Here is a 13,287-nt window from a genome sequence, read left to right on the forward strand (position 1 = left end):
TTCCCATTTATTATACACATTTTCGTAAGACTGATACATCATTTTAGCAACTAAATTCTCATAATGATTTAAGATAATTGCTTCAAACTGTCATTCCTCATTGTAAATTTAATCTATCAGGTACCAAATTGTCTAGAATAGCAAAGAATCCGAAATATATGCTAAGCTATTTCTACCTAACTCAATTTCTATATTAACAAATCCCTCTGGTATCAGTGCAATTACAAACAGTCTGCAAAGATGTTCTTCCACAAAAGACAAAAACGTTTTGGAAAGACCACAAGACTATTTTGTTTAAAAGATTTAAATAGAATCATTAGCTTTAAACGCATTTTACCTAGCACTTCACCAAGGGCATGTCACCTACCAGAGAGAGATCAAATTCACTTGCTCCGTAATTCATCGCCTGTCATCCAAGAGCTCGTAACAGACAGCAAATCCATTTTTAGCTTATTACGGTTGTGGTGTTCAACACATCAGCTTAAATCACTTTGGTTGCCTAAGGTTATGAACTGAATGTGGAAGAAGAGAAGTCTGGGTACATGAACAGCCAGTTACTGCCTCGCAACTGATGTGTTTAATATGCTTCTGCTCTACCTTCCATTGCCTCATACACAACAGCATTTGTCACTTCAATACTCATACAAGAGGCTTTCACAGATACATTTTCTGCCTTTCGCTGACTATGCAGATCTCTCCTTACAGCTTGGTGATATTCTTACTATCTCCAGGTGATATAGGTGTGCATGTACTACAGTTTACTGTTTTTTTCATCTCACTTCCCTTTGGGAGCCCCAGGAGTTCCTGTAAACCCATGCAGAGACTTTGAAGCATCTGTGCTTCCCTGTGAGCCATGACATCTCATCTCAGAAAGGTCAGCTTTGAAGCAAGCCTTTCACCTTGTTCTGAAATTGTCTCTTCAGCAAACTGATAAAAAGGCATTTTTAAAAAAAGGAGTATTATCCATTTTCCTTCTGCCAAAGCAAAGCCTCTTCCAGAGGCCTACCAGGTCTATAATACTCTACTGTTTGCAGTGACCTCATTTTGAAAATGCACAGCTTTGCTGTGTAGTCGGGGGAGTCAGGGGTTTTGCTAATTTGGAAGGCAGCTGTTGGAAGGTGTTGTGCTAGAGACCTCTGTGGGATGAGCTTGGTACTTGTAATTACTTCATAATTAACACTTGATACTTTAAACTGATATGCTAGTTATTATCTCATGTGAGAACAGGCCCAGTCACATCTCTAAGATAACGCCTCAAACTGCTTCTGAACTAGAGCTTTCAAAAATGAATGAGCACTGCCACAGATTTCTATGGTTCTGACCCAGTGAGCAAAGAATTTAATGAAGTGGTAATTTAGCAGTTAAGTGGGCTGGAGATGTTATAAATCAGAAGCATTCCTCCTGGAGCTAGAAGGGTATGTGGTATAAAATTAGGCAGGGTGAATGTTTTATCTTAGAAATCTCAGAAAGCAGATTTTACAGGAAGCTGATATTAAAGAGAAGGCTAAAATCGGCTTTGCTCTTCATTGGTATGAAAATTCCAGAAAGTTTTAAGACTTTCCTCCATTCTAAAGCTACTATGCAAAGATAATTATTTCAATAGATGGGTAGTGATAATCCACAGAAATGAGTGCACAGATCAATAGCCAGAGAAGCTTTAAGGGAAACGGTTCACTACTTATGGAAAACATGAAAAATTAATTAAATAATGCATTCATGTTCACCCTTATTACCATTTAGATGAGCTCAAAGAGAGCAGATAGCACAGTAAAATGTGATTACTTTTTAAACTATTCAAAAAGATCTGAACAAAAGGCAGTGTCTAAATATCATATCACAAAGTATTTAGAATGCAATTTTTGCTTTTAACTTATTAAATATTATTGCCAAATAACAAAGGTTTTAATGATGAGAAAAGATGATAAAAGTGCTAAAGATTAATTTCCACTTTGGGGAAATGGGAAGTCTTATATTTCACTTGTGCAGCAGCAGCAATGTCAGAACTCGGTCTTTTATCAGATGTATCATGATACATGACACAGAATCTGAAACTCCTTTCTCTTGATTGCATACAGTTCAGAGATTATTTTAGTTTTCATTTTTGAAACAAACAAATTTCCAGGTTTTACAACCACATAAAAAAAAAGGTTGAAAATTTTCTCCAAGAAGCTTATAAACAAATAGAAAATACTAGAGAAAATATTTGGGGTGGGTTTTTTTAATCACAGGATTTGGGTCTAAAAAAGAGTTTCATAAAATACAGAAAAGCCATAGCCTATGTAACATCAGGGCAGTTCTCTCCTATCATGATATACTGCTGATATTATGATAATATCGTCGCTCTGAGGCCACTCTCAGCTATCTTTGAAAGACCGTGATGATCAGGTAAGGTTCCCGAGGCCTGGAAGAGAGTGAATGTCACTCTTGTCTTCCAGAAAGGGAAGAAGCAGGGTCCAGGGAACTGCAGGTCTGTCAGTCTCACCATGATCCTTGGGAAAGTGGTGGAGCAAATAATCCTGGAAACTGTTTCCAGACACATGAAGAAGAAGAAGAATGTGATTGGGAGCAGTCGGCACGGATTTACGAGGGAAAATCATGCAAATCAACCTTCTGCAGTGTGATGACTACTTGAGTGGGTGTAGGGAGAGCAGTGGATGTTGTTTACCTCAACTTTAGTAGGGCTTTCAGCACTGGATCCCATAACATCCTGTATTGTGTTTGTGTGGCAAGGTTTTGTTAGTGAGGGGGGCTACAGGGGTGGCTTCTGTGAGAAGATGCCAGAAGCTTCCCCCATGCCCAGCAAAGCCAATGCCAGCTGGCTCCAAGATGGATCCACCACTGGCCAAAACTGAGCCCATCAGCAATGGTGGTAGCACCTCAGTGGCAATATATTTAAGAATAGGGGGAAATGTTGCACAACAGCAGCCAGGAGAGGAGTGAGAATATGTGAGAGCAACAGCCCTGCAGACACCCAGGTCAGAGCAGAAGGAGGGCAGGAGGGGCTCCAGGCACCGGAGCAGAGGTTCCCCTGCAGCCTGTGGTGAAGACCACGGTGAGGCAGGTTGTGCCCCTGCAGCCCATGGAGGTCCATGCTGGAGCAGATATCCACCTGCAGCACATGGAAGATCCCATGCCGGAACAGGTGGGTGCCTGAAGGAGGCTGTGATCCTGTGGGAAGTCTGCACTGGAGCAGGATCCCGGCAGGACCTGTGGCCCCATGGAGACAGGAGTCCAAGCTGGAGCTGGTGTGCTGGCAGGACTTGTGACCCCATGGGGAACCCACGCTGGAGCAGGCTGTTCCTGAAGGACGGCACCCCATGGGAGGGATCCACTCTGGAGTAGTGTGTGAAAAACTGCAGCCTGTGGAAAGGACTTACATTGGAGAAGTTCATGGAGAAGCCCAAAAAGAAGGGAGTGGGGAAGGAAGGGTTTTTTTAAGATTTAGTTTATTTCTCATTTACCCTACCCTGATCTGATTGGTAATAAATTAAACTAATTTCCCCAAGTCAAGCTGGTTTTGCCCATAACAGTAGTTGGTGAGTGATCTCACCCTGCCCTTATCTCAATCCAGGAGCCTTTCCTTGTTATTTTCTCTCCCCTGTCCAGCTGAGGAGGGGAGTGACAGAACAGCTTTGGTGGGCACCTGGAGTATAGCCAGGGTTAACCCACCAAGCATCCTCACAAATGAGCTGCTGATGTACAGGCTAGATAAGTGTACAGCAAAGTGGACTGAAAACTGGCTGAACAGTCAAGTTCAGAAGGGTTGTGAGCAGGGGCACAAAGTTCAGCTGGAAGCCAGTCACTAGTAGTGTGCCTCAGGCACTGATAGTGGTTCCAATCCTGTTTAGCATCTTAATTAATTACCTAGATAATGGGATAGATGAAGAGGTAGTGCTTCCAATCCTGTTTAGCATCTTAATTAATTACCTAGATAATGGGATAGACGAAGGGGTCCTCAAACTGTTTAACCAGGGGGCTGGCGCGAGGATGAAGTGGCAGGCAGCCATCTGCGGCTGCTTGGTTTCCCCCCCAACCCCTGGGGGGGGGTGTCTGTAAATACCGGGGGCCGGATTGAGGATCCTGGGGGGCTGTATCTGGCCTGCAGGACATAGTTTGAGGACCCATGGGTTAGAGTATGCCCTCAGCAAGCTTGCAGATGATACAAAACTGGGAGAAATGGCTGATACTTCAGGTGGTTGTGCTGCCATTCAAAAGGACCTTGAGAGGCTGGAGAGAGCTGCAAAGAGGGACTTCATGCAGCTCAACAAAGGCAAATGAAAGCCCTGCACATAGGGAGAAATAATGCCATGCACCAACAGGTGCATGCACTAGGAGCCAATTTGCCAGAAAGTAGCTGTGCAGAAAAGCCTTTCTTAAGCAACTCGTCATTCTACAAATTGCAGACCTTGGTTGGAATAGCAACAAGGTGGGATGCAAGCAGTTAAGTAAATTTTTGGTGTGTATCAAGGATAATTTATTCTTAAAAGCACTTGTTGAGGAAAACAAGTGTGATGCACAGTAAGAGCTGATATTCACTAAAAAAGAAGTGCTGCTGACTGAGATGATTGTTTTATTGATAGCTAACACATGCTGATGATGAGGAGGTCACCAAGAAGATGGAACCAGGCTCGAGGTGGTATATGGTGGGAGGACCAGAGACAATGGCGATAAGTTAGAATGAAGGAGATTCAGACTAGCTATAAGAAGTTTTTTTCAGCATGAGGACAGTCACATAGTGGAACAGGTTGCCCAGAGAGATTGTGCAGTCTCCATCTTTAGAGATCTTCAAGACCAGACTGGATAAAGCTCCAAGTAAACTAACCTGACCTTGTATAGCTGACCCTTCTTTGAGCTGGAGGTTCAACTAGAGGACTTCTTGAATTACCTTCTGGACTAAATTTGCCTATGGTCCTACCAGCTCATTTTCCTATATACGTTTTTTAAATAAAATTCATCATCTTAGAAGGAAAAGTAAAACTACAGAATTTTTAAACTGATTTTTAAAATTAATATTCATTATATAAATCTCCCATACTAAGGCTACTGTATTTCACAGATACTTCATTAGTCATTTTCTCTCATGTTGCAAAGATGAAACTATATTACTATTTATTTCTGTAAGTCTGTTCCAAGTCATGCTAATTGATTTAAACAGCTTTAAATGTATTAAAGAAAACAGTTGCTATCAGCACTGACCTTGCAGCACGCATCATCTTTTAGATATCCTGTTCTGTTACATTTTTAAGAAATCACTCAAATATTATGCAAATTACCTTGTGTTTCTGATTATTTAAAAAATTGTCAGCTTTGAACTTGTTTCCCTGCTTTTACTTCTATTAGATTCTGTTGAAGAGAATATTTCTGCCCTCGGAATTTTGTTCTTAGCTGTACATGATACTTTTCAAACTTTAGACTGAACCTACCCAATCTGTTTTTCAGTTGTTCAGTTAAACAAGACATGGGCTGTTGCATGCACTCCTCAAAGATATTTAAAAAAAAAAAAATGTTCTGAATTACTACTGGTGATAATTATTTGAAATGCAGACCAAATAACATTTATTCTACTGCTAACATTTTAGATTTCTGTAAAAGTTCACAAAAGAACTGAAAAGATGTACTTGAAGAACTGGACTTTGTGGGCTCTCCTGTCACATTGGCAAGGTACTGAAGGAGTATCAGGAAGTGTAGAAAACTATTTTGCAAATTTCCTCTTTAAATTGGAGTTAATGACATTCTAGCCCAAACTTCACACCCAGTGTTTTTCTTGGATTTTTTTCTGTTTTGTTTTGGTTGGTTGGTTGGGGTTTTTTTAATTTTACTTGTTTGTTTCTCATAGAGTGCATGGCATTTGAGGTTGAAATAAGGAAATCTTAATGAGTGTCAGCTACTCTGCTTTGCCCCAATCAGGTTTAGAATCACTACCAGGCAGCATTAAGAGAATTGAGGGAAGCCATTAGAAAGGGGAGTACCAATGAGAAGACATGAGGTGGGAAGGGTAAGGATGCTTATAGATTGGGAGACTTTCAAGGGAGTTCAGTAGGAAACAGAAGATGTCTGTTCCTTGAAAGAGTGCAGAAAAGCCGCAGCACTTGTTCCCACTCTTGAAGCTTAGAAACTTCTTTAAAATGTCATCTTAGCCAGTGAAGACAGCCACACAGATCTCCCAGATATGGGGGAAAAAAGGCATTCCCTGGGAGAATGCTGTAGTAAGCGTGGATGTATAGCATGCCCTTGTGCAACATGCACTCTTAAACATCTGAAGTGGAAATACAAGTTTCAGCTCGTTTTAGCTGAATAGCAATACTGCTAATTATTTGAGCTGTGAATCTAGAAATTGAGCAAGGCTTTTCAGTGAACATATGCCTCCAAGATATGCCAGCAGAATATTTTACTGTCATGACCAGTTTTGTTGCCTGTGCAGAAAACAAACATGAAAGGGCAGCCTAAGGCACTGTTGAAAGGTCTCCTTAATTACTGCCTTTGGCAGAATTTATTTCCAGAAATGTTATCACAGAATTGGAAATAAAAATGCCTCCTGGCACCACAGGAGCATTTTCAGACGTCACTCTCAAATATGACACTCCTGAACAAGCTGGAGGAAAAAAGAGAATATATGGTGTCCACTGACTTCTGACAAAACACTATAACCTCAGAAAAACTCATTTTAAGAAATTTTGTGTATCATCAGCACTTACAGAACAGAAACCAACCTTAATGCCTCAGCACCCCTGCTAAACTACCAAGGCACAGTCACATTGTTTCAGCTTCTGCTAGTTCAATATCTTTTTTTGATTTCTGCTGTTGGACATGGAGAGGACCTGTTCATTTTTTGTTTCTGCTGTGCATAAGGAAGACTTGAGTCCCTTTCAGACTAAGACTAAGACCAGGTATGGCCAATATCAGGTAAGATATCAGGTAAGATAAGGACTAGAATGAAGATAAAAGCATCTCTGTAAATGTTATAAGAACACACTGCTTCCCAATATGCTGCTGCAGTGCTTACCTGGCCATTACTCATTGATGTGTGAGGTCCCAGCCAGTGGTACCTGATGTAGTCCTGCCTGGTGTCTGCGTTTCTGGCTCAGCACAGGGAACTGGCTGAGGTAGAACATACTGCAGGTGGGTGAGGAAGGCTTAGAGGGCTCCAGACTTCAAGGGAGAGGATGAGGGTTTATAGTAGGAGGTGGTGAACCTGGGTTGGATTCCTGGCTTGGAGAGGTGAGACTTGTGACAAAAAAAGTGGGAGAAGTGAGGAGGATGAGCCTGGGGTCCCATTTTCAGATGGCCAGTTCTTGTGGCTACAGAAATTGGTCCTGGAGCTTCTGCTTCTGCTGCATCAGATAATGCCTGCCATGAAAGGTGGCTCCAGAGCACACTGCGATGGAGAGTCCTGCACTACAGAAGCATGACTGTTCTCTCTAGGCTGACCCCCTGCAGGTACAAAGCCAGACCTGGACCACTGCTCACATTGACTGAAAACCACAAGATCAGAGAAAGCACAACCAAATTTTGTCCATGCTGTAACTTCAAAGTACAGAGATCTTAATAAAAAATGACAGGATAAAAGAACAAGGGAGAACGAAGTTACAAACAGAGCACTGAGATCAGGGAAATACTTCATGGAAATCCAAATATGTTACCCGCTCATTTCTAAGGTTATCAACTTACCTGTTCACACAGTATCTGGCAGTACCTGGGTTTGACAGGAGAAAGGAATAATGCTTTTGGATATTTTAAAATAAACTCATTATTCTCATTTTTGTCTCATTTTGAAACCTTCATAACTTAAGCTAATTACAAAACAGAGAGTGACAGCTATACAAGTAAAGGATAACAAATGCATTTTTTTTTCATTAAAAAAATTTCTCTGCATCTCTATATATCAAGTAATATCCAAGGACCAGTTATGTAAGCGTGTTTTTTTTCTGTTCTCTTCAGTTACTTTTACATCAGATGTGGATTGAATTTCTCATAGGTGAGAACACTGTTTTGAGAACAACTGGAGAGATGCATAGTCTCCTGTCTAAAAATGTGGATACTATTCTGGAATAAAGTATACTGTCACAAATACATTGATTCTTCAAAACAGAATCTAGACTAAACTTTTCACTAGTTTTATTGGCTCTTAACATCTTCAGAAATTACTCCAACAAATTAAAAAATGCATTATTCAGTTGCCATAATTAGTTTTTCTAATGTTTGAAATTCTTTGTCAAAAGACTTTCAGAGGATCAAAGCCATTTATAATACCTCCGTTTCAAATGTGATACAGTCTTATTGATAATGAAAAGTGTTATAACTATGAAATGAGGAGACAGAGAATATATGATATGCACATAAAAGGAAATGGAAGTCTTCCTCAGCATACATTTCCAGATTTGAAATAAATTGAAAAGTTGAAAAATTCTTGTCAATGTTTGCACTTTTATTATCTTTGATCAACATTGTGATCTATTCCAGACTGCATGCTACATTCTGACGTTACAAATCATCGATGTCTATTGTAAAATTACAGTCTTATTAGCTCACCTTTTACTATAATCCTCTAAACCTAAAAGCAAACAGAAACCTCCTTAGAAGAAGAATGTGAAACCTACTGGCTTTGCTAACCCAAGAGGCTGACAGTGGTGCAGCAAGACATAACAGCTGCATGGCATGCTTAGAAAAACAATCAATACCAATGTATAGAACACCATACGCAAGGATGCCTTTGCAGCTTATCTTTTAAAAATCTTTTTTGCTGCATTGACCATACTGCAAGTGTAGAAGAAAAAGGAGTGCATACCCCTCCTTTCTATTTTGAATACCCACAAGACTCACTTTCATCACAGGGCACAGGGAGAGCTTTCCTGGAATTTTTAAAGGACACTTGCCTACAGGCATCTAATCTGCACAGACCAGCAAAGAGAAAGCGATAGCAGTAATATTTGATAACACTGACTTGTTTATTTTATTGTTCTGCTTTTTATGATCACCTCTACAACAGAGATCTGCAAAACTGAAGTATTTAAATAACTCTACATCTAAAAGCATCTGGCCTAGTGTTTAGTGTCATAAATGCAAAAGGTGCTGCAAGTAATCCGTTTCTACCTCAGACTGTAAATACTGGATTGCACCTTACTTAGCATTATGGAGAAGCAAATGTCAGAATTATTCTGTACAGCTAACTAGATATTTCTTTACCTTAATAATTCACATCATGCAGAATTCCCAATGCAGAAAATTCTGCATATTGATCTGCAGCATGTGAAATACCTCCGGTATTACTGAACTCAGCAGCCATCAGTGTCACAACATGTCCCCTCTTCTATGCCTTTTCAGAACTGAATGCAATGTATTTTGCTGTTTGCTTCTCGATTATTCATGCAAGCCCATGCTTTGTCTCAACAAAGTTGGTCATTAGTATTGTTGGGTCTTTTTTTGACTTACCACTCAGTGGTATATGAGTTCACTGGATAATAGAAGCACTTAAACTGGAATAAAGGTCCTCTGACTCAAGCACAGTTCCAAGCAAGTCTTCAAAGTTAGTTCAGGTTGCTTAGGGCCCGCATGAGTTTTGAATAACTGCAAGGATGCCAGTTCCACAACCTCCCTGGGCAGCATATTTCAGTGATCAAATGCTCTTGTGGATAAGAATTTTTTCCTTACATCTTTCCTTTCAGTGCTACTTCTCCCCTTCTCTCTGTTGTGCTTGTGAGAAAAGTCATGCTCCCTGTTCACTATATTCCTCCTTCAGGTGGTGTAAGACTGGATCATTTGTGCTGGGTAAAAACAAATACAGAAAAATATACTATTCTTGACAATAGGCATCACTATCACAGAATCACAGAATGGCCAGGATTGAAAGGGACCTCTGCAGATCAAGTCCAACCCCCTGCCAAAGCAGGTTCACCTAGAGCAGGCTGCACAGGATCACATTCAGATGGGTTTTGAATGTCTCCAGAGAAGGAAACTCTGCAACCCCTCTGAGCAGCCTGTTCCAGTGCTCCATCACCCTCAAGGTAAAGAAGTTTTTCTTCAGGTTCAGGTGGAACTCCCTATGTGGTAGTTTGTGCCCGTTGCCCCTTGTCCTGTCGCTGGGCACTGCTGTAAAGAGCCTGGCCCCATCCTCCTGACACTTGCCTTTAAGCTATTTATAGACATGGGTAAGCTGAACAGGCCTAGACCCAGTACTGACCCCTGTGGAACACCACTAGCTACAGGCCTCCAGCTAGCCCAGGGGTCCTCAGACTGTTTAACCAGGGGGCCGGCGCGCGGATGCAGTGGCAGGCAGCCATCTGCGGCTGCTTGGTTTCCCCCCCAACCCCCGGCGGGGGGGTCTGTAAATACCAGGGGCCGGGTTGAGGACCCTGGGGGCCGTATCCAGCCCGTGGGCCGTAGTTTGAGGACCCCTGAAGACTGAGCCATTGATCACAACCCTCTGAGCTCTGCCATTCAGACAGGTCTCGGTACACCTCACTGTCCACTGATCTAACCCACACTTCCTCAGCTTACCTATGAGGATGTTGTGAAAGACGATGTCAAAAGCCTTGCTGAGGTCCAGGTAGACAACACCCATCACTCTCCCCATGTCTACCCAACCTGCCATTCCATCACAGAAGGCTATCACATTGGTCAGGGATGATTTTCCCTTGGTGAATCCATGCTGACTGTTCCTGGTGACCTTCTTTTCTTCCACATGCTCTGAGATGACCTCCAGGATGAGCTGTTCCATCATCTTTCCAGTGGTGGAGGTGACATTGACCAGCTTGTAGTTTCTTGGGTCCTCTTTCTTGCCCTTTTTTAGAGACTGTAGTGACATTGGCTTTCCTGCAACCCTCAGGCACCTCTCCTGTCCTCCATGACCTTTCAAAGATGATAGAGTGGCTTGGCAATAACATGTTCCAGCTCCCTCAGCACTCAGGGATGCATCCCATTGGGGCCCATGGATTTGTCGGTGTCAAGTTTAAGTAATCTCTAACCTGATCCTAATAATATTAGTAGCATTAATTCTGATTTCACACTTAAGAGTTGTTCTGACAGAGATATTTTTGCTTAGGAAAATTTTTAATGCAAACAATCATTAAAATAGCCCATTTATTTATTTTCCATTAAAATCTCTTGTCTTCCTGTACCTGTAATATTCCTACTGATTTTACAAATGTCTCAATGAATCTCTTATCCAGATTCATTGTTGCACCAAGGTCTACCAAATAGGAAGCTGGCAAAATTAATTCTCCTGTTTTGCATTCCGATAGTATTTTCTCAAGGGGACAAAATAATTCAAAACATACATTTATATGCACAGTATTTAACTATTCAAATGTCTGAAAGAAATTTATCATGAAAATGTGTGAGCTTGTCTAAACAAAAACATATCCAATTTCTCTAAAGAAATTATGTTGTATTTTCCAAGTTCTGACATTTAATTTTTAAAAGGTTTTATGATTGTTTGGATACAAGATGGTAGAGTCTTGCTTTTGGGGACTGTTAATCGCAGGGCTACTCTGCAGAACACTTCACCACAGTCTACTCTCAGAAAACAAGTATGAAATGTACATCATTTCCATGGAGAAACCATATATTCTCCTGGCCCTGGTGGAAGAGTCCTCAACCTCACTGAACTCAGTTCAGCTAGGAATTTACAGGATAAGACACATGACTTCACAGGGGAACTCAACGTCATCTTCACCTAGGAAGAGTTTATCTAAGAGTTTTTTACTCCTTGGTTTATTTCTCTTCTTCATTGAAGAGAAACTAGGAGAAAATTTAAATCCCTAAGATAGTTTCTTTTTTTCCTAGATAATCTGAAAGCATAGTCTGAATGCACATACTGAGGCCAAGAATTATCAGCTAAGGTTTGCAGATCTCCCTGGGCTTTTTTTCTGTTTGTTTTATCTAGCAGGCTGAGAAATATACTAGCCTATCTAGAGGAAAAGGTGAAGACAGACTTCACTGGAATTGAAAGAGGTATTTAATGAACTCTGATGATGGCATCCCTGGTAATAGAACAATGGATTGCAATGAAATGTCTGACTTGCTTTGTATTCACAGGAGTTCAACTTAATACCAGAACTTAATGTTCTACTAGTAGAAAATCGGGTTATCCATCCTGAAAGTGTTTTCTAACTAATAGAAAGAATAAAACAAACAGGCAGGCATTGCAGCAAAGATGGTTTGCTCTTGTGCTGATCTTTTTATTAATAAAGGAGCTATACACAACGTTCAACTTAGATGCAAATGCTAAAATGCTTTCTCCAAGAAGTGATACAACCTCTCCACAAAGTCTTGGAGTTACTCCCCTTCAGTCTGCAAAAAGATGGAAAGTGTCATGGGGGGGTGGTATGACAACACATATGTTTCTCACCATTCCTCCACTGTACAATTTAACAACTACATGTCACAGGAGGCACTCTACCCCTCAAAGCCTGAAATGATATGTCCCATCAAAGCCTTTAATGTAAAAAATATGAACTATTTATATATATTTTATAAAGGAACTGCTATGTCCCCTCCTCCTCATTCAGCTGCACAGTTGCTCTGCACCAGAAGGGGTGCAGGATTCTTTCTGGATCTCAATAGCAAAGGCACAGCAGCAAATGGTGTAGCAAAACTGCTTTAATAATAACAATAACAACACAATAGAAATAGGGAAAGAAATATGGTTGGTTGAGTGAATCTTACATTTCTTCAGGTGCTGGGAACCCTACTCTCCTGCAGCATTGGGCAGGCCCCAGATGCATAGCCCCAGGACACTGTGCAGATCCCATCTGTGGTGAGATTTACTCCCACCCACTACCACATCTCCTTATATCTAGTGCAGCAAACAAAACTATACATCTTTTTTTGACAGGTCTCCTTCTTTATGCTCACTGGAGCGTGCCTCAGTAAGCATATCTGGGAACCGTATCCAGTAGCAGCACATCCAGACCCTTCCAGCAGGTTTCCCTCTGTTGCTATATACCTGGGGTTCCAGGGTTATGCGGCAGTCACTCATAGGAAGATACAGGTATATCAAGCATAAAACACAGTATGGCTGTCAGGGCTTGCTCAAAATCACTGACTCTTCAAACACAATGTCTTCCACAAGACTCACAGTGCAACAATATTTCCCATTTGCTTCCCTCGGGGAAGCTAAGACAGAAAAAAGTATACAAGAAAGGGGAGCACAGACTGAAAAAGAGACTGTGATGGGATGACAGCCTATGGCAATTAGTGTGTTTTTCCACCTTGGAAAGTCTAATGGTGCCTACAGTTTTCAAGTTTTATCACTCCTCTGCTGTCAACAAACATCTGTGGAATGAGGGC

The sequence above is a fragment of the Falco naumanni genome, chromosome 3, assembly GCF_017639655.2.
Source record: "Falco naumanni isolate bFalNau1 chromosome 3, bFalNau1.pat, whole genome shotgun sequence".
Taxonomy (NCBI): domain Eukaryota; kingdom Metazoa; phylum Chordata; class Aves; order Falconiformes; family Falconidae; genus Falco; species Falco naumanni.